Source organism: Vidua chalybeata (genome assembly GCF_026979565.1).
Source record: "Vidua chalybeata isolate OUT-0048 chromosome W unlocalized genomic scaffold, bVidCha1 merged haplotype SUPER_W_unloc_1, whole genome shotgun sequence".
Taxonomy (NCBI): Eukaryota; Metazoa; Chordata; class Aves; order Passeriformes; family Viduidae; genus Vidua; species Vidua chalybeata.
The window spans coordinates 1,039,106-1,058,959 of record NW_026530320.1 but is presented as its reverse complement, the minus strand read 5'-3'; positions in this window follow the sequence as shown (position 1 = coordinate 1,058,959).

The following is a 19,854-nucleotide window of genomic DNA, read 5'->3' as shown; positions in this document are numbered from 1 at the left end:
GTCCTCGCCTCTCATGCTAAATAAGTCCACGCCCTTTTGGGCACGCGTGGTTTGCTGTGGTGGTCGTACGGGGGTCTCTCGGTGGTCCTGAGGCTGAAGATTCTGGTCTTCTTCATGGCTGAACTTTTGAACTTTTCCTCTCTGAGCGTGCGCTTTTGGTCCTTTGGTGCTTATCTGAGTACGCTTGTCAGTCTTGATAGGCTTGGAGACAGAGGAGCTTCTTTATCTGGATTCTTTGCCTCTTCTGGTATTGTTCTTTATGCAAGAAGCTTCAGAAATTTGCATTTTCTTATGCTCTTTGTACTAGGCAAAGGTTTCTTAAGTAAAAGGTTAAAATTCAATACATACTTCTACAAGCTAAATTATAAATGCTTAATTCATTTTGTTAACTTAACTCCAAAAATCTGTTTCAGTGGCACCACCCCCCCGCTCCGTTCATCCGGACCTCCTGCCCTCAAGCGGCCAATAAAGCCGTAATTAAATCGAGGTTTAAATGTTCCTTGGATAAGGGAGGGCAAAACCTCTTCCCCCAGAGTCCGGGTACGGATGGGAACCACGGTGACCCCTCAGGGGCACAATACTGCACAGTCCCCGCAGCTATGGTGAGGACAAAATGACCTGCACCCCAGCCCTCACCAGGCCCCTTTTCCCTGATCACATCCTGAATCTTTTGGTCGACAGCAGCCGAATATGAACCAGCATGTGCCCAGGTGGCCAAGAAAGCCAAGGGCATCTTGGCTTGTATCAGCAATAGTGTGGCCAGCAAGACGAGGGCAGTGACCGTGCCCCTGTACTGGTGGGGCTGCACCTGGAGTACCGTGTTCAGTTTTGGGCCCCTCACTCCAAGAAAGACATTAAGGTGCTGGAGTGTGTCCAGAGAAGGGCAATGGAGCTTGGGAAAGGGGCTGAAAAAGTCCTATGAGGAACAGCTGAGGGAGATGGGGGTGTTTAATCTCGAGGAGGCTGAGGGGAGACGTCTCTCTATAACTGCCTGAAAGGAGGTTGTAGCCAGGTAGGGGTTGGTCTTCTCTCCCATGTAACAAGTGACAGTGTCACTGAAATCGCTGGGATAAATGAGACTCCCTAACACTGTCTTTTTGATGTTGGCAAGTAAGATATTACTTTATTCTTGGCCAAGAGGTATGTGTGGGGCTGACAGAGTTCTGGCCTCCACACAGATGCCTATACAAATTTTTTCACTTATTTATGCATTTTCAGCAAACAAATACATTAATATTTATTGGTTCTAAGTTACATAAATCTTTTCATTAATTGGTATTCTATCCTCTATTGGTTATTGATTTCTCCCTCTTCATGTTAATCTGGTGCACATTCTTTAATCCTTTTGCTATCTTTTCTCAGGTGGGGAGTCTCCAGTTTTCCAGGCCTTAATCTCCTCTGTATCTTCTGGTGTTTTGCCAGTAGGCAGAGTCGGCACCAAAGACACAGACACAAACTTAAGGAACAAGTGTAATTTACTATAATGCAAACCTGCAAAGAATTGCAAAAGGATAAGCTAAGCAATGCACATAATCATTGCTACAAAACATTGCCTATAGTGATTAAGATACATCACCAGTTACCCTTGTAATATATGATTTAGAATAAATTCATGCTCAGGACTAAAAAATACAGTATCCTCTTTAATGGAACCAAGTGATGGGAAAGAGCACTATACACAAGATGAATTCCTGTCTCAAATGATAGTTATTCTGAAGGATTATTCTGTCTAGAAGATACGCCTTGAACGATAAGATGAATATTCATCACCAGAGCAAGATATTCAAGGGGATTACCGACTTACAGGATTTCAGCAATCAGAGTATTCCGGGAAAACCTCCGTTTAGAAGCACCACAAGAAAAGAACATGCATGAATATGTGAAAAAAGGACAAAAGGAAACAGGAGGAGCCCCCCAGAATCCCGCTAAGTCTGGAAACAGTATAAAAAAGACCCTGTGAAATCAGTACCTTGTGAACTGCTAGGGTATGGTGCTGCATTAGTCCGGTCCCAGTTCACCCAGCACCGATCGCCTGGCTCGGTGCTGATTTGCTTGTGGCTTTTCCAATTTTACATTGATTTAATTTAATAAATTCCTTTAAGTATTAATTTGACTGATTCATTTATAACAATTTGGTGACCCCCGTATGTGATCCAACTCTGAGTTTCACGGCTTCTCTCCCCATCGGGGGGGCGCCCCGCTGGTTAAAGCGGCCCCGACAGTGTGAGTGAAACCGAGAGACCCTGTTGGAAAAATCAGCCGGAAAAATCAGCCAGAAAAATCAGCCAAAGCCACAAGCAAAAGAGAAAACGAGCTCGGAAGCTCCCGAAAGACTCACAAGAGGGGAGGCCCTCTGGAACCATGGAAAATTTCACTTGTAAAACTCTAAGTCCACGACAGAATCCACACGGGAAGATGAATCATAAGTACCACATGGTTGAGTGGGGTGGTCAGGCATGTGGGATCCTAAAACCCATTGCACACGTAAAATCCAAAACTCGAGGCAGGTTTGGACGTCGACCACAGGAAGGCAAGGGGAGGAAAGGTGCGCCCTCAGGAGTCGGGGGACTGGTAAGCCTACCTTGTCTAGGACCAGGAAAGGCCCAGGGGAGAGTTGCAGGATGGAAGAAATAAAAGGGAGCTTTTACCAGATTGAACGCCGCGAAACAATTCATTCGCTGGACGCTGATCGGTAAATCTGTAAAACTGCTCAACACAGTTGAGAATAAGTGTGAGAATGCGTGAGTGATTGAGACGCAACAATAGTTGCAGAGCAAGAGAGGACCTCCAAGTAGTGCATTTCCAGCCATCCACGAGGGTTCTGGTCACGGATGGAGAGAAGTGATTGAGAAATAATACCGTAGTACCTCGTAAAATGGCACAGAGGAAAAGCAAACCTCAAAGGGAAACCCAGGAAAAACCCCTGGGAAGAAAGGAAAGCAACATACCAGATGTGATAAGTTGGAAAGGACTCTTTGTTCATCATTAAGGAAACCGCAAGACAGAAAGGAGAAGACTTGTGTAGATAACAGAAAACCGCAAGACAGAAAGGAGAAGACTTGTGTAGATAACAGAAAACTGCAAGACAGAAACTAGATAGTATGTTGATTACTTAAGCTAATTGTGCAACTAGAACTTAGGTGCATATAACTAACCTTACATGGAAAAGATCATTACAGGGCTGTGAACTTTCACCGAGGAGGAAGAGAGGAGCCTTCCTCAAACGACCACCAGAGAGTAGAAGAAGACCCCCTAGCAACAGAGGGCTCAAGCGCAGAGTACACCCAGAAATACCACGGACACAGAAGAAGAAAGAGTATAAAAGACTGTGGGAAGGGGGAAATGGTGTGAGCCGTTGGCAGAGCGCTGACTCCCCGGCTGCACCCAGCGCTGTTTGCTTGCCATTGCTTGCTGTAACCAATAAATTTCTGATTGACTCTCGAAAGGCTGAACAAATTATTCGCCTCAATTTATAACAATCTGGTGCCGTGACTCGGATAAGGGCTATCCGTTGGAAGCTCCTCACGGGGAGGCGTCCTCACTGCCTTGGCAGCGGGCCCCGCTCAGGAGTCTTCCCTCTGGGACCCTTACCGACAAAGGTGGATATTCTCAGCTCAGTCAGAGAGAAAGAGAAAGGTTTTTTAACTAGGCAAGAGCCTGGGAAACAGCTGGGAAAGAATGTAAATAATTCTCTAATCTATCTTGTTATTCACATTGTTTATAGATATGTTCTGCCACTGTGCGTCATTCACTGCACACCAATGGTGTGACATGGTTTTACTCTAAGACCAATGAAATTAGTCTTCTCGATGTTCTCTATATATAGAGTGGTACATTTGAAATAAAGGCAGAGTTCATTTTCTTTGCCTTCTGATCTGGAGTTCTCTGTTCCCGTCCTGCTCAACAGCGTCATCTAGTGACCCCGACGTGATTGCAGCGTCGGCTGAAGCCCCGAACCACAGCGTCTTGCGGGGGTGCTTTGCAGCGCAGCTCCACGCCAGTAGCCTGGAGGCTCTGACCGGACACCTTTGGCCTCCTGAGAGAGGTAACGCTGAAACCGTGTGCCTTCCGGAGAAGGCTTGGTCCTGTCTGGACCGCGGGTCGGCTCTTAGAAGCCGAGAACTGAGTGGGACGGTTTTCCCTGAACTAGTGGACTGTCTGTCTCTTGAAGTGGATGTCTGCTAAGGGAGGGTTTCCTAACAATGGGGAACCAGCCATCTACGGCTGAACGGGTGGTCTTGGCCGCTTGGCAAGGCTGCGCCCCATAATTGGGGATCCAGGTCTCGGATGATGACTTCATCAAGCTCCTGGGTTGGGCTCGGGACCATGGATTTCCTGCAGATCTCAGACGCGCCTTTGATCGTAAAGTTTGGAACGATTTGGGCCGGTGCCTCCTGAAGCAAGTGAGGAAGAGGGACGCTACAGCGTCTGCTCTGTTTGCAGTCTGGGGATGCATCTATACGACCTTGCCTCGTAAGACCCCGAGGAGCAGTGACTCGGAATGGGAGCTGTCTGGAAATGAGGATGCCGCTTCGGTATGCAGCAGTGTCTCGGGAATCAGTGGGCGACAGGCGGGCGGGGCGGTGCCCAGGCCCGCCACGGCACAGAGTGGGTCTACGAGAGACGCTGGGACGCCCTGCGGACTTTACATGTCGCCGGGAACTCATGCTAAGCCCAAGTATTCCCACCCCTGTGACTACGTTCAGCCAAGATATTCTTTGCCGACAGATCGGCCACTGATTGCGCAGCACGCCGTGCCGCCACAGTCCGCGGCTCCGCAGCCCCCCCCCCACCCTTTCCAGAGCGCATTCGCGGGGGGGCCGGCGCAGCCCCCCTGACTCCTTCGCTGATGGAGCCTGCGCAGATGTACCGGTCCCACCCTCTGGTACTGCCAGGACCGGCAATGGAGCCTCTGATCCATCCCCTGGCACGCCCCCCGCCGCACGCGGGGGCTTCGGCTTTGCCAACGGGACAGGAGCAATTGCCTCCCGGTCTGCCTCCCTGCGCACCGAGCGGACCGAGGGATTTGATATCCTTTGAGATACCGGCGCCTGCTGTGGCGCCACACCTGCCGGCAGCGGGGTTCGCCGCCCCGCCTGCCGCTCCACCCACCGCTCCGCCTGGAGCGAGCCCGCCGCGACCGCCAGCGCCACTCTTGAGAGAGCTGCCGCCGCGGCCCCCCACCCCGGGACCGACATCGTCGCCGACCCCGGGACCGCCAGCGACGAAAGACGCTGCTGAAGCCGCGCCGCCCGCTCCGCTTGGGCTGGCGGCGTGCCACGCCGCGGGGGAAACTGCACCCCCCGCGCCGCTCGCTGCGGGTGGGGAGCGCCCGCAGGGCACAGCGGCTCCCATCGCCGCGCTGCCTGAAGCCGACTCAGCAGCGACTTCGCTCTGTGATCCACCGCCACCGGCAGAAGAAGGCAGCCTTCTGCTGGACAACACATCCAGCCTGTTTGTTTCAGAGCCTGCATCCAGCCCACCACTCCCTCCGCTTCCCCCAGACTCCCCCGAGCTCTGTCCCACTGAGGCAGAGGCAGCGGGAGGGAACTCCGGCGTGGTCCGCAGCAGCGTCACTGCTGCTGCTACCGTGGCTGGGGATGGGGGTGGGGCCGCGATTCAGTCCATTGTATCCCGCGGCGGGACGGACACACTGAGAGCGAGGAGCAGCCCCTTGTAATGGGCAGGCATGAGTAGTGCCAAGATCCCCAAAACCAGTGTGAAAAACGCCAATCACTTGGTTTTTAAAATTGTTAAAGTTTAATAATAATAAAATGGTTATAAAAATAGTAATACAATTAGAGTAATAAAAATTTAGAGTTAGGACAATTACAAGACAATAAAAAGCAAAGAATTACGGACGTCCGGATGCTCTCGGGCACTTAAGCCACGACAAGCATGCCTTGTGAACAAAGGAATAACCTTAAAAGCAATAGCCTGTTGCATATACAAAACACTTCATGATTATGCATATATTTTATTTAAAACAAGAAATTCGTCTGGTACTTGTCAAAAAGTTTCTGTTAATTCCCAGGCGCCTTCGAGTCTAAGTCAGGCTTGAAGAGGTTCGTTTCTGTTGATAAGGAAAGCCATAAATTCCTCTCCTCTGGAAAATTTAGAGGTTTCTGTAATTGTTATCTTTGTGCGAAGAATTCCTCGATTATCCCATCTCTTTCTTGAGCTAGTTATAAAGTATCTTACATAGTATAGTTTCTATTTTAACATTGTGGTATAACCTAAAAATAAATTCAAAACACTACTTGAGAGAATTAATACAGCATAACTTTCCAACATTACACATATAATATTCATTGTGACATTTGCGAAAAGCCAATCATAAAATATGCATTTTTCACACCAGGATGGAATTTTATATTCCCGGGAAAACCTCCCCTGCCCGCGTCCCGCGCGTCCTGCTCCTGTTCGCAGAGCGGGAGAAGCGGGGTCCCGTGAAGCTGTGGCTTCATCCATGGCCAGGTGGGGTGGGGGGAGGGCGAAAAGCCGGAGGAATTGCCGGGATTCTTGCAGCCTGGTGGAGGCGTGCACCGAAATATAAAGTTAGAATAGGTCGCCCATCTGTGGGTGGCCATGGAGTGTCCCAGGGACCCCAGATTCAGGGTCCCCAAATGATACCTATGAGAAGCTGGGGGGAGGGACCGAGCCGCGTGGATCCTGGCTCGGCAGAGAGCCTGGGCTCTCCGCCCCCCCGGCCAGGTGTGGGACGCTTGGCCCGGCCCCCTGGACCGGGTCCTCCGCCTCGCAGAGCACCGCAGGGTCCTAGAGCCCGCAGGTGCTGCTGGTTTTTAAAAAAAAAAAAAAAAAAGGGGGAAAGAGCTAACAGCTCAAAGTACTGGAAAGCCACGACAGCCTCGGCCCAAGTGATTGAGTTAAGGGCTGTGGCTATGGCATTTCAGAAATTTCATGGCATTTCATATGTCCCTCAAGTGGTTCATTGAGGACATGACTGCATGGGCCAAAAGCCTTGCATGATTCTTCTATCAAGTGCACACACCTTGCAAAAGCAATTTGATGAATGCCAACCAAGGCTTGACCTGCTGCACCTTACTGGCTGGGATAAATCCCAGAGGCCTAAAGTCTTTGCAGCTGTGGCAAACAGATGTTACTCATCTTGCCAAATTCCGAGTTTGGCTGATTTGGGTATGTGCACATGTTTGTTAATGCCTTCTTTTCTGTCATGTGGGCATCTGCTCACACTGGGAAATGGGTTTTGACAAGTTGGACTGCCAGTCCTTTGGCAGACTGACAATGAGTTGTTACTATCTTGGAGGTGGTAACTGATTTCTTGAAATTTATACTAAGAGCTTGGAATCTCTTCGACTGTTCTGAGTCAATATCCAAATTGAGGTTTTGATTGATTGGAGTTGATAAGGCTCTTGAGCTGTGTTTGTTCTCTTTCCTGCAAGGGCCCTGCAGGAGGGCACAAACACCGCCTTTTCTTTTTCCTTTTTTCTTTTTTTAAACAAAACGGAGGAAATGTGGATATTCTCAGCTTAGTCAGAGAGAAAGAGAAAGGTTTTTTAACCAGGCAAGAGCCTGGGAAACAGTTGGGAAAAAATGTAAATAATTCTCTAATCTATCTTGTTATTCACATTGTTTATAGCTATGTTCTGCTAATGTGCATCATTCACTGCACACCAATGGTGTGACATGTTTTTACCCTAAGACCGATGAAATTAATCTTCTCGATGTTCTCTATATATAGAGTGGTACTTTTGAAATAAATGGAGAGTTCATTTTCTTAGCCTCCTGATCTGGAGTTCTCTGTTCTCGTCCTGCTCAACAGCGTCAGACAAACCCAAATTCGGTGACAAGCAAAGAATAGCCGGCAACCCCTTCATCTTTGTGCATGAAGTCCCAGGCGAAGACACAGGATTGTGTAAGTACCTTTCAGTAGTCCTTCGGGGCTACTGAGGTTGCCCCGTTTAAAGGGAATGGGGGCCGCTCGGTTGGGGTTGGGATCCCGGAGTGTGATGACTGAGACATCTCTGTGAGACAACGCGAGTGTGGACCTCATAGTAGTGCATTTCCCACACCCGGCGATGGGCTGGGCCACGAATTGAGGGAAGCATGGAGGTGTGTGTAAGAAGGCACTCCAGAAGAGGGGACAGAGGAAAAGCAAGCCCTCTGGTCCCATGGGTGGGGGAACCCCTGTAAAGCTTCCCCAAATATACCCATTAGGACTAATGATTAAAAATTGGGATGCCTTCCCCTCCAGGAAAGGAAAGGACAAGGTGAAAATGGTGCACTACTGCATGGAGGTTTGGGGAGGGAAACAAATAAGAGGGGACCATTTGTATTGGCCAGTGTTTGGCTCACTTGAGGATTGAATATGTCAGGCTTTAAATATTTATGTGAATTCTAAAGAGCCCTTGAACTTAGAGGAAAGTGAGTATGCCTCCCTCTGGATAGTGGGGGAAACTTGCACTAAATTGTTTGCACTTAGTACTAGGGAGAAGAAGAAAAGATCGAAAGAGGATACAGACTTATCCGATTCCACCCCTCCACCCTACGTACCTCGTCCCCCTCCACCACTTTCCCCCCCCCGCCCCGTTCTCCTCCCCAGAACCTTTACCCACCCCTACCTCCACATTCACCACAACATCCTGAACCCTCTGCCCCGGTCCAAGATGACTCGGAGGGGGATGAGTTGAATGTTGAGCTCCAGGGGAATAACCAGCGGGTAGCTAGAAGCCAGACTAGGAAAAGGCGGGAGGAGGGGTCATATGAAGCAGGAATGTCGACAAAGGATGTCTAATGAAAAACAGTTTCATGAAGACTAGGGGTGTCAGGGGCTTTATTTGCTGGGGACACGGGAGAGAACGGAGCCCCTGGTAAAGGTTAAACTAGGTCCCCAGCAACAAGAGTATGAGTTCCTTGTGAACTCGGGGGCAGGAAGGTCGACTGTCCAAACCCTTCCCCGGGGGTGTAAAGTATCATCCGAAACAACACAGGTAGTCGGGGCCAAAGGGGAACTTTTTGGAGTACCTGTAATAAAAAATGTTTTTCTCGAAACCCATTCTAAAGTAGGGGTGGGTTCATTCCTACTAGTTCCAGAAGCAGACTATAATCTCTTGGGGCGAGATTTAATGCTAGAATTAGGAATTGGAGTAGATATAATAGAAAATAGGTTAAGTGTTAAATTGCGCCCCTTACGAGCTGTGGATAAAGCAAAGATAAACTCTGAAGTTTGGCATACCCCTGACACGGTGGGAAGATTGGAAATTGAACCCTTTGAAGTAACCATTAGGAACCCTGAGGTTCCCGTAAGGGTCAAACAGTATCCTCCATCCAATGAAGGGAGACGAGGATTGAAACCGGAAATAGACAGGCTCTTAAGGCAAGGATTGCTTGAACCATGTATGTCCCCTTTTAACACCCCCATTTTACCAGTAAAGAAACCGGATGGCAGCTACAGGTTGGTACATGATCTGAGGGAGATAAATAAGAGAAATACTGAGATATTTCCCGTGGTTGCCAACCCCTACACACTTTTAAGTCAATTGGGACCCGAGAATCAATGGTATAGTGTAATAGATTTGAAAGATGCTTTCTGGGCTTGTCCCGTTAAAGAAAATTATAGAGATCATTTTGCTTTTGAATGGGAAGACTCGGACACACATAGGAAGCAGCAATTGAGATGGACTGTGCTCCCCCAAGGGTTTACTAAATCCCCTAATTTGTTTGGACAGGCCTTGGAACAGATCCCAAGAGATTACACACTGGGGGAAGAGACAACTCTAATACAATATGTAGATGATTTATTAGTTGCAGGAAAGGAAGAAGAAGCAGTAAGGCAAGAAAGTATAAAATTGCTAAATTTCCTTAGCCTAAGAAGACTAACAGTATCAATATCTAAATTACAATTTGTAGAAGAGGAGGTGAAATATCTAGGACACAGATTGACTAAGGGAACAAAAAAAAAAATGGATCCTGAAAGAGTCCAGGGAATACTTTCACTTCAGGCGCCCCGGACAAAAAGACAAGTAAGGCAAATATTGGGACTTTTGGGATACTGTAAGCAATGGATAGAGAATTTCAGTGGAAAGGTTAAATTTCTTTATGACAAACTAACCAAAGACAGATTATTAAAGTGGTCCTCAGAGGATGAGGAATGACTGAAGGTCCTTAAGACCAAACTAGTGAACGCTGCTGTCTTCGGTCTTCCAGACCTTAAGAGACCCTTTTATTTATTTGTTGATGTAAGTGAAGGGACAGCACATGGGGTTTTGGCCCAAGACTGGGCTGGAAGTAAGAAACCCGTGGCATATTTATCCAAAATCCTCGATCCCGTTAGTCGGGATTGGCCTACCTGCCTACAAGTAGTAGTAGCAGCAGCTCTTTTGGTGGAAGAAACAGGCAAGATTACCTTTGGGGGAGAACTGCGAGTTATGTCACCCCATAACATAAGAGGAGTATTACAGCAGAAGGCGGAGAAATGGATTACAGATGCTAGACTTTTAAAGTATGAAGGTATTTTGATATCGTCTCCTAAATTATCCATAGAAACCACAAATTTGCAAAACCCTGCCCAATTTTTGTATGGGGATCCAACCTCCGAGCTTGCCCATGATTGCCTCCAACAAATAGAGGAGCAAACAAAGACCCGACCAGATCTAGAAGAAGAAGAATTAGAGCTCGGAGACCGATTATTTGTAGGTGGGTCATCCTGGGTTGTAGAAGGGAAACGGAAGTCTGGGTATGCTATAGAAGATGGAAAAACCTTGAAGGTAGTTGAATCTGGTCCCCGAAGCCCTAGCTGTTCCGCTCAGGCATGTGAGTTATATGCAGTACTTAGAGCATTAGAACTATTGAAAGGGAAGGAAGGAGCCGTTTATACTGACTCTAAGTATGCTTGTGGGATAGTGCACACCTTTGGGAAAATTTGGGAGGAAAGAGGGTTAATAAACTCCCAGGGAAAAGGACTGATTCACGAAGAATTAATAAAGGAAATTTTGGGAGCCCTACGATACCTGAAGAAAATAGCAGTGGTACATGTGCGAGGGCATCAGGCAGGGATAGGAACTATAGTAAGAGGAAACAACCTAGCTGATCAAGAGGCGAAAAGAGCAGCATTGCTGACACTAACATACAAACCAGTGATTATGCGGAGGGAAGACTGTACCATCTGTTGAGAAGATCTAGAGACAACACCTTGCTGGTCATGTTGGAAAACGTATGGAGTAGATTCCATACGATGCGCCTGCGGAAATCCTAAGAAAAAGCATTGTTGGTTTCATGGTGTAAAATATATCTTAACATTCACCACACAAGAAAAAGAAAGATTGGATCAAATGGGAGTGCGGGAAAAAGAGGAAGGCAAATGGGTTTTACCCGATGGCCGAGAGGTGCTCTCTAAAGCAACGGCCTTAAGGATATTGCAAGCAATACATAATAAAACTCATTGGGGAACTCAGGCGTTAATTGATCAGTTTGCCATTAAATACATGTGTATAGGGATATACAACTTAGCTAAACAGGTAACACAGCAATGTTTAACATGCCAAAAGGTAAACAAACAACAGCAAAGAGAGAGGGTGATGGGCGGAAGGGAACTAGCTCGAAGACCTTTTTCACACATACAAGTGGATTTTACAGAGCTACCTAAAGTGGGGAGATAGAAATACCTGCTAGTGATGGTAGATCATTTGACTCATTATGTGGAAGCGTTTCCCACAGGAAGGGCCACCACGCAGGCAGTAGTAAGACTACTCTTGGAGGAGATAATCCCCAGGTATGGACTAATAGAAATAATAGATTCAGATCGAGGCCCCCATTTTGCATCTAAAGTAGCGAGGGAGGTCTTTACAGCCTTAGGCACTCAGTGGAAGTACCACACCCCCTGGCACCCACAAAGTTCGGGAAGAGTAGAACGAATGAATGGGGAAATTAAGAAGCCATTAACTAAGTTGATGATGGAAACCAAAATGTCTTGGGTAAAATGCTTGCCCCTAGCCTTGCTAAATATTTGTACACAACCCCGAACTGATGCGGGAATCTCCCCCTTTGAAATGTTATATGGTATGCCATATGATTTGGAAGCTCCTGTTGACCATCCTTGTATAGATAACTCACAGATCAACAATTACCTTATACAAATTATGAATAGAAGGAAAGAATTGAGGGAAAAAGGACTTCTAGTTCAGAGACCACCCCTGGACTTGGCAATGCATAAAATTAAGCCTGGGGATAAAGTACTTATTAAATCATGGAAAGAAAACTCTTTAACACCTCGTTGGGAAGGCCCGTATGTTGTCTTGCTTGCTACAGAAACTGCAATACGAACAGCCGAAAAAGGGTGGACTCATGCGAGCCAAGTAAAAGGACCAATCACTTTGGACGATCACTGGAAAATCACAAGTCAAGCGGGAGATACAAAGGTCACTCTGAAGAGGAACTAATGGACTCAGTACCGGTAGTACAGACTAACCATATAGGAGACCAAAAAGGATATACCTACCCCCTTGTTAGTGATTATATGGTTGTTTGCGAAAGAACAGACTGTGAATGTTACCCTTTTGTATGCTTTATTTGTAAAATTTGCCAAGAACGGTGGTGGGTCCATTGCCAGAACGGGAGACCACCTACCGGAATCTGTAAAGGGTGTTATCAAACTGAGAGGGAACTAACGGAGGTAGTGCTAAAATTAGGGGAATTGGCAGGGGAGTGGGTACGATTTGAGACTGGGATGTGGTGGGAGGTTTATTCCAGAGGAGTACATCCAGAAAATTTCTGTTTCCACCCTAGTGAGTCCTCTCCCTTCGTTGCCCAGATTACAAAGAGGTGCTGCCAGACAGAAATATAGAGGGTTCCATGCGACTCAACCCCAATAAAGGATAAAAACTGGGATCAGTATAAAGTTAGGCAGGGGCAAGGGGTTGGGTGCACTGGCGAGTACCGCTGCTGCCGAGAAGATGGCCTACCCCGCGGCTCGAAGCACCCGAGTCGGCGGGCGAGGCAGAGGGGAAAGAACCAGGCCCCCCCCCCCCCCAGTGGAATAATGCTGAAATGCTCCAATTACTGCCAACTGAATACTGATCTCCCTCCGCAGGATGGCTCAGTCGTCCCTAAAGCACCTAGAGGGCAACGAATCCAGAAAAGGGAAATGACTACCCTATTGTCCACAATTGCAGGGCCCCTAATTTTGCTGATTTTAAGGCTAACCTTTAGCCTGTGTATTTTTATTAAGATAGTAGACATAGTAAAGGCCCTCATGTTGATAAGGGTGTTATATGTAACAGGTATAATTCGCGCCATTTTTTTGCATGATATATATATAATATTAAATAGTTGTTAGAATGTACCCTTTGGCATTAGAAGCCCCCCTTCTCAGGCAAAACCAGGTGTGTGTTGAAACCCGATTTACAAGCAAAAGGATGTGGCTCGCCTGAGGCGATATGGAGACACCCAGGCACTGATCATCGCGTGAACGACCCGAGATGGACATCAGGAACATCCCCCCCCCACCCCGCTGCCCTCCCCGCCGGGCCGAGACATGTGAATACTGTGTTCCCGTAAATTTCATCAAGAGTTTCAACGACACCGGACTTCGAATTGTTCTGCCTTGTCGCCGAGAAGGAAATCTCATCAACTTATGGGACTTTGAATGAAACAAAGGACTGAATGCCGAAATCCTGGCTTCAGGCAAAATTTTCCCTATAAAAATCGCTTGTATCAGGATGGTGGGGTGGGAGCATAGAGTGAAACCTCTGCTGAGGCTGATCTCTGTGTCTTGCACCCAGCGCCGATCCCGGGCTCGGCACTGTCCTTTTCCTTGTGGCTGGCTAAGTTAGATCTCTATTGCTAAAATAAATTCTTTTTATTTTTTTAATTTGGCTGGATCATTTTTCATTTATAACAATCTTGGTGACCCCGACGTGATCCAGTTTGGGGTCTCCAGGGGGTTCCCTATCCTCGTTCCCAGTGGCGCCTCGCTGAGTTCAGCGGCCGGACGGGAAGGAGGAATCCCACGTAACCAACTGGATTATGAAAAGCCGCAAAAGCCACAGTAAGGAAAAAAAAAAGGTGGGCCCTGAGCTCTCGCAATTTGGAGCCTAAGTCTCCGAGGCTGCAGCAGAAATTTTTTCACTCATAAAATCAACGTGCACGAGGAATCCACGCGGGAAAAGGAGCCGTAAGTATCGTGTGGTAGAGTGAGGCATGAGTGGGTGTGTGTGTGAGACGTGACCTCGTCACGGGGTGAGAGCAGACCCCAATAAACCGCAGTTTCACTATCCCGCGAGGGAAGTGGTCTGCTACGGGGGAAGCGAAAGAACTTGGGTACACTCACAACACGCATACGACCTGAAACTCAGGGGAGTTACAGGGATCCACTCACGGACAGGTCAGGGGAGGGAAGGTACGTTCTCGTGGGTTCGAGAAATTGGTAAACCTCACCGACTTCTGGACTCGGGGAGTCCAGGGAAACAGGTAAAAGAGAGTTCACCCTTCTTCCAACTGAAAACCCACAGAGCGGTTCACTGTGCGGCTACTAAGTTGGCAAGGCTCGGTCGGGGACAGACTGGTTTAAACATTTGGTAAGACTCGGTCCGGGACAGGACTGGAGTTAAGACTCGGTCCGGGACAGGACTGGAGTATACATTTAGCACGCGAGTAACTGACTTCTTGGAACGGCTTGCGGACACCGACTCGGAAACACGGTAAGGAAAAGCTTTAAACATGGGACAAAGGAACAGTAAATTCCAGGGGAGAACTCAAGAGAAGAGTTCTAAATCCGAAAAAGGTAAGAACTTAAAATCAGGGAAAAATAAATCGGGAGGAGGGAAAAAGGAAGGGTTGCCCGAAATTCCGAGGGAAAGTCCCCTGGACTGGATGTTAGAACACTGGGAAGACTGCTCCTTCAGGCGGAGGAAGTCCAAAGAAAAAATGATACACTACTGTGTAGAGGTATGGGGAAACAGGGAAATTGGAAAATTCCTATTGTTATAAATTGAGGCGAATAATTTGTTCAGCCTTTCAAGAGTCAATCAGAAATTTATTGATTACAGCAAGCGATGGCAAACAAACAGCGCTGGGTGCAGCCGGGGAGTCCCCGCTCCGCCTACAGCTCACACACCATTTTTCCCCTTCCCGCAGTCTTTTTATACTCTCTTTCTTCCGTGTCTGCTGTATCTCTGGGTGTACTCTGCGCTTGCGCCCTCTGTTGCTAGGGGGTCGTCTTCTACTCTCTGGTGGTCGTTTGACGAAGGCTCCTCTCTTCTTCCTTGGTGAAAGTCCACGGCCCTGTAATGGTCTTTTCCACCTAAGTTCTAATTACACAACTAGCTTAAGTAATCAACATATTAGCTAGTTTCTGTCTGGCAGTTTTCTGTTATCTACACAAGGCTTCTCCTTTGGCTCTCTGTTATCTTACACAAGGCTTCTCCTTTGATTTTCTGTTATCTACACAAGGCTTCTCCTTTCTGTCTTGATAAACAAAGAGTCTTCTCTAACTTATCACACCTATACTGGCCCATTTTTGGTACCTTTGAAAGTAAGTTTTGCCAAGCACTCTCTGAACACTTATACGAAGAAGGGGAGTGGGATGATGAGGAGCTGGGGTATGCCAGGCTATGGGAATATGCTAGCGCGCAGCTGTTCCCTATTAAGACCTCCGGCAGCAAGGTAAGTTCAGGTAATAATTGGGAACCCCTGGAAAACCTACCACCCCCATACCAAGTTCCTCCATCACAAGCACAGGTCCCGGCCGCCCCACCAACAGCACCTCCAGCTCAATCTGCATCGCCACCTAATGCCCAAATACTGGCTGCAGACGCACCGGGACCTTCTCAACCCCCCCTCCCCACACAACACGGGGACACACACACACAGCCGCTTCACACTGGGGAAAACTCATCTCCTCCCGCCAGTAGAAGTCGGCGTAAAGCAGGGAGAGAAAATACAGAGGATAGTGATAATGAAAGGGACAGACCTAATCTATACCCTTTAAGGGAAGTCCCAACCGCCCCCGGAGTCATCGGATTTGTAAATGTTCCCATCAATACGGGGGATGTAAGGGCTTTTTAAAAGGAGATGGGGAAACTAATGGATGACCCGTTGGGGGTGGCGGAGAGGTTGGATGAATTCTTGGGAAATAGTATATACTCATACGATGATATCTCAGCCATATTAAGATCCTTGTTTAATGCCGAGGAACGAGATATGATAAGGCAGGCTGCCATCAAGGATTGGGAATTCAGAAACCCCCAGGGAGGGAGCGGGGCGGAGAAGTGGCCAGAACAAAGACCATCATGGAATGCTCAGGTGGAGGAGGATCGGGCCAAAATGATTGGACTAAGAAACATGGTAATACAAGGTATCCGGGGAGCGGTCCCCAAAGGACAAAATATTAGTAAAGCACTAGGGGAGTGTCAAGGGAAGGACGAAACTGTTACAGAATGGTTGGAAAGGCTCAGGAAGAGCCTTCAAATGTACTCAGGTACTGATCCCGAATCCCCTGTTGGGGGAATCCTTTTAAAAACGCAATTCGTTGCAAAATCATGGGAGGACATTTGGAGAAAATTGGAGAAAATAGATAATTGGCAAGAGAAAAGCCTACAAGAATTATTAAAAGAAGCGCAAAAGGTATATATGAGGAGGGATGAGGAGAAACAAAAGATACAAGCCAAGGTGTTGGTAGCAGCAGTCAGGGAAGCAAACAAACAAGAGCAAGTCCAAACAATGGGAAAGCCGGCACAGGCTCGAAAGCCCCAGGGAAAGCCGGGACCTACACAAAGGAAGGACAAACAGGTAAGTGCCCCTGAATGCTTTTACTGTAAGAAAAGAGGACACCTCAAGAGGGACTGTAAAAAAAGGATGAAAGATGAAATGATTTTTCAGGAGGATTAGAAGTGTCAGGGGCTCTATAATTTGGGGTTGCGAACATCTGGAGAGCCCTTGATAAAATTAAAGGTTGGACCCCAAAAGCAGGAGTTGATTTTTTGGTTGATTCAGGAGCAGAAAGAACCACAGTCCAGCAACTACCTCCCGGGTGCACAAAAGGTAAGGATTCTATGACCGTAATTGGGGCAAAAAGGGGAACCCTTTCAGGTCATTGTCTTGAGGGACATAGAAATAGAATCTGAAAATAAAATCTGTGTGGTGGACATCTTATTAGTAGAAGAAACAGAATACAATTTACTGGGAAGAGACCTGATTGTAATGCTAGGAATAAGCATAATTACGAAGGACTCAAGACTCATGGTAAGTTTATATAAGCTGACCACCGAGGATGAGGAAAAGATTGATCCCAGGGTTTGGCACACTCCGGGAGAAGCTGGAAAATTAAACATGGAACCAATCCACATCAAAATTGAGAGACCAGAAGATCCCATAAGGATCAAACAATATCCCATCCCTTTAGAGGGAAGAAAGGGATTGAAACCAATAATTGAGGATTTAATAAAGAGAGGTACATTAGAGCCTTGCATGTCAAGACATAATACACCTATCCTGGCAGTTCAGAAACCAGATGGTAGTTACTGATTGGTACAAGATTTAAGAGCAGTAAATCTAAGAACAAAAACCTTATTTCCCACGGTCTCTAATCCATATACTTTATTGAATAATATCTCCCCGGAAGATATATGGTATAGTGTGATTGACTTGAAAGACGCCTTCTGGACTTGCCCCCTAGCCAAGGGGAGCCGAGATTTCTTTGCCTTCCAATGGGAGGACCCAGACACACAAAGAAAACAGCAATTGAAGTGGACTTTTGTGGGAGGGGTTCCTGCTCTCCCTTGGGAGGCAGCAACAGTTTAGAAAAAGGTTGCCAATCAGATGCTGCTCTCCACCCCAGAAGAGCTGTCCATCAATGTTTAGCATACTCCCCAGTTCCAGAAAGTTCAGTTATTCTGTTGTCCCCATTGGCTCCTGTTAGAATACCACTCCTCCTCTGTACCCCGATTAGTTCTCTGTATGTCACCCCACTCTGTCTCCCCCCTTTACCCGTTGCCTATTGGCTGTTTTGTACCCTAACCACTCCCACTTCTTTGCCCTTAATACCCAGCCCCGCCTTTCCTCGGGGCTCCCGGAGTTCGCTCCCTTCTGGAGAGTTCGTGTCCCTCGTTTCACCCTCCTGTTCCTGCGACGCTCCTGAAATAAAGCCTCTAGGAATAAAGCCACTTCGGAGCCCTCTCGTCCTTACGGTGGAGCTATCTGGGTCCCGCCACATCCTCCCCGTGGACCAGTCCTCTGAGGGTTTTCCCCCGGACAGGCTGGGCACCTGGGTGAAGCCCGGAGGACTTGTACTTTAATACAAGTGGCGTCCCGAACATGGCGACCACTGCCCTGGTCACTGAGGAGCGTCTCCCGTGAGTGTCCGGATCCGCGACCCCGCGCTCCGGGATTTCAAGCGCCGTTCGCCGCCGCTTCCAGGGGCAGCTCTACTTCTATTGTTTGAAGGCTTCTGCCTCCTGGCGCTGCTGATAACTCGTGGAGATCCGACCCTGCAGCTTCGGGGGAAGCGCCGGATTTCACGAGATCGGCAGCACTCCACCACCCCGCCAAAGCTTTCTTCTTTTCGCTGCGTCCCGGTGTTGGTGAGTTTCGCTGCTCGACGCAAGCAGCCGACGCAGGCTTTTTTTTTTCTTTTCTCCTTTTGCTTTGGCCGGGGATCTCTCTTGCAGCGGGAAAAATGGGCAACCGCCTTTCCCCTGCACGACGGGAGTTTTATATCCAAGTTAAGTCTGCCCTTGTGTTGGGGAATGTTTCTTTTAAAAAAGGGGTTTTAAAATCTTTTGTTAATTTTATTTTCGAACACTTTTCCGGACGTCTCCATGGACGATGTCTTTTCTGTTTCGTTTTGGGGGAAAGTTGGACGTTACATTTATGATGTTCAGGTTACGGGGAATTTTAAAGTGGGGAGATTTTTTCCAATTTATGATTCCATTTTTAATTTAGTTAAATCGAAAGGGGAAAGTTTGGGTCCCAGTTCTCCTACCCCTCATTCCGCCCCCCCCCGCTCCTAACCCCACTTCCCCTAAGGATGGATCGGGAGACAGATCCTGCCAGAATGAGGCACAGGGTTGCTGCCGTCTCCCTGCTGCCTCCCGTGCCACCCTGTCCTCTCCTTGTGTTGGGACTGGCCACCCCAGCATGAGCCCTACCCACTCCCTTGTTCCACGAGTCCCTGACCCCAGTTCTATCCCCAGTTGTCATGGTTGTTCCAATGCTGTTTTAATACCTCAAAATGGCGACGGCCTCGTGGCCGGTCGCCACACAGCACAAAAGGGCGCCTCCTCCTCCTCCTCCTCCTCCTCACCCCCTCGGGTTCCCGCCACTGTAACAGCTCTGCCCCCTCCGTCGGTTGCCGCCCCCGCATCGGGTCCCGTCCCCCATCACGCGTCGATTTCGGTGACGTCGGGATCCTGCCTCCTTGACCACGCCCCTGGGTGGGCCCCTGGTGGGTGGGACAGGCCTGCCAGAAGGCCACACCCCAGTGGGTGGGTCAGGCCACGCCCCCTCTCATGCCGCTCCCGGTTCCCACGCCACCGGAACCGAAAGTAAGCCCAGCCGGAAGCAGGCCATCTTGGCCTGCAGGGTCTCCCGGCACCGGGACCCACCGGCAAGGGAGAGGCTCCGCGCCCTAGCCCTCCTGCCTCATCCTCAGAAGAGGATGAGGACAGTGACAACCCCCGGCCCACAACCAAGCCGGGGGAGGGCTGGGCCCGGATCCGGGCCGAGGCCATTAAGGATGGGGACCTAGATCTCGCAAGGGATCTAGGTCCATTTGCGGCACCAGTTGTGCATAAAAGGGGAAAAGAGCCGAGGTGGGAACAGTTACCATACGTTGAAGTAAAGGAGTTGAGGAGAGCCGCAAAAGATTATGGGAGAAAT